Source organism: Castanea sativa, chromosome 3 (genome assembly GCF_040712315.1).
Source record: "Castanea sativa cultivar Marrone di Chiusa Pesio chromosome 3, ASM4071231v1".
NCBI lineage: Eukaryota > Viridiplantae > Streptophyta > Magnoliopsida > Fagales > Fagaceae > Castanea > Castanea sativa.
In genome coordinates, this window is record NC_134015.1 from 2,085,774 (window position 1) to 2,088,568 (window position 2,795).

General features: G+C 32.7%; 1 pseudogene; it reads right to left on the reverse strand.

Annotated features, from left to right (window-relative positions):
* Window positions 1-654: 654 nt before the first annotated feature.
* Window positions 655-1,825, reverse strand: LOC142626693 (peroxidase 5-like; annotated as a pseudogene).
* Between the last annotated feature and the right edge of the window lie 970 nt (window positions 1,826-2,795).

A 2,795-nucleotide genomic window follows, 5' to 3' on the forward strand; every position in this document is an offset into this window, starting at 1 on the left:
TTGTTTTTTTTAGTTCATTAATATTAAATTCTTAGTGTTTTGCACTCATTTAAAGCACTTGGCATAAAAAATAATAAACTTAAGTGGACACATGACACAAACTTAAATGAATAATTATGGTGTGATCCTAGACACATGGGGCAAAAAAAATTCTAATTTTAAATATTAATTGAAGTTTCTCTAAGTTTTGCCTCTCTCTCTCTCTCTTAATTGAACTTTCTCTAAGTTTTGCCTCTTTCTCTCCATATATATATAGATTAATAACAATACAAAAAGGTTGATGGTCAACTTTGAATTTTATATATTAAAATTTAATGAATAAAAAATCAAACTCTAAATTAGGGTCAGCTAATTGGTAATAGCTCTTCAAATAATATGTTTGTTTGTGTTATATTCACTTCACACATTTCGGTATCAATAAAAAAAAAGGTGTGTAAATAAAGCAATGAACATAACCCTCAACATCCACAAACGAATGCTTTGCACATTTTGTAACATCCAACAAATACCAATTTATCCCATTAATGTCTCAACAGAATTTACTCAAAAACTTGAATTTACACGTGAATCTCAACATAGAAAAATGAAACAAAAATGTAAGCAAATCATACAAAAAAGTTTCAATAGTCACACAAATAAACCTATAATATATATCTAATTCACAAACCTACAATTTTTCCTTATCTCTCCCTGGCTTCTTGTAAGCACTTCAATGTAACCCATTTTTACCATAGCTGCTGCAAACGTATAAGCCCATGCTTGAACATGTCTTGCATTATTTCTGACAATTCCAGCTGTTGAAGGGCTACTCAAAAGGGATTGATCAGAGGTCAATAAGCCACGGTGGTTCTTCAAATTTTTATAGTACTTATTATCAAGCCTATATGGTATAAGTGCATCAAGTGGTACTGTTGGACCATTGCCATTCTTAGCATTTTGTGGACACTTGGTCTTTAAGTCTCTAGCAAATATGGGATCTATTGAAGGGTCTTGTGGATTTGTTTCACTGAAATTATATAATCGGTTTGAGAAAGAAGAACAATGTGACCTTCCAATGGAATGTGCCCCAGAAAGTGTCACCATTTCATCAAGACCAAGTCCTTTTTGTGCAAATCTTTCTTCGAGTTGCTGAGCATTGAAGGTAGGTAGTGGAAGGTTTTGATTGGGCTCATCTTCACGTGATACTCTGCTATCACGGCGTCCTAATGACACCATGTAACTTATGCCTCCAACTTTGTAAGCACTGTCACGAGCAGAAAACGCAATAATGCCTTTGCCTCAAATATTACTTCAAAGCCTCTTAAGCTTGGATTGTTGGCTGGATTGTCCCTCTCGGCTTGATTTCCAGGGGTTGAATCAAGTAGGACAGAAGCGTCACAACCCTGGCATAGATAACATGTACAATATGATTTAGTTCCACATCTTAGTAATTAAGCAACTTATAAGGTATATTCTTTTAGCGGAGAAAAAAACAAAGCAAAAGGGACTACAAATTTAACATACCCTTACAAAACAGTCATGAAAATGCATTCTGATGAGGCCAGCAGCTAAGCCAGGGTTACTTGACACAGCTTTGTTCACAATGTTTCTTACTATGGTCTCTGCAGAAGGACAAGTTGATTGATAGAAACCTACTTTGAGTGATGGCATCGCCAGTGAAATTGCCACCATCATAGACATAGTAACAAAGTAAACCAAGTAAAATTTGATTGTTGCCATAGTTACTCTACAACCCAAATACCGCAATACTCTAATGAGTGAATGAATAAGACAGAGAGTAAAGAGTAGAGAAAGAACAGATAAAGAAGAATATTATAAGCAAGAAGGAGATGAAGATAAAGGTTGTTGTTAGCCAAGTATTTATAGGAATGAAGTTAGTGAAGATGGGACTGGCAGTTTTACTCTGTAGACCAAAACGTGTATTGCTGCATAGAAGAAAGACTTGAAGCTGTCTAAGTTCGAGGGTTTCTATGGTAACAATGAGGAAACAGTCCTCTTTGGCTCACTCCAACGTACAGTAGCTTATTTTACAAGATCTTCTATCCTATTAGCCTATTAGAAATTGTGTGGGTAGTGATGCATTTATGTTCTTTGACTGTTAGGGATGTCAACTTGGCAGTGGGGAAGGTAAGACGGTAAAATAACGTACGTATATATATACCCCATATACATGCATGTAATGCAGACTAGGTCAGTGAGCTCAATTTTCTGTATCTTTGTATAGTTTTTCATGATATTTTAATATCTTGATTAGGACAAGGAAATGGATGGAGGTGAACTGATGGGGATAGTGGATCCCATCATTATTCTACTCTGATAGTTTTTCAAGAGAGTGGAAGGTAAGAAATTAGGAAAAATGATCATTTTTCTCAATAATTAAGAGAAATAAATTTTTTTTTTTGTTCCTATATTTTTATTCGATAGTAGGTGCCATCCCTATTTAATAAGGAAAGAAATCAAATATAAGAAATTTAATAGTAAAACAATTTTTTTTCATTTCATTTTATTTTATAAATTTCAAATAGACTAGGAAACTAGAATTTAATATATATATATATATATATATATATTTTTTTCTATCTTTTTCTATTCCACTATATTTTTATAAAAATCTATTTATCTCATTTCATGCACTCATAATATATATGTATGGAAGCATTTTCCATATAAATAAAAAGTATTACAATTGAAAAAACAAGTGATCAACCGAGTAATGTATTATTCAATATTTTCAAAATATAATAATATACTTTCTTCTCTCACATAATAGCAATGGGGCCTATTTATTAAATTTA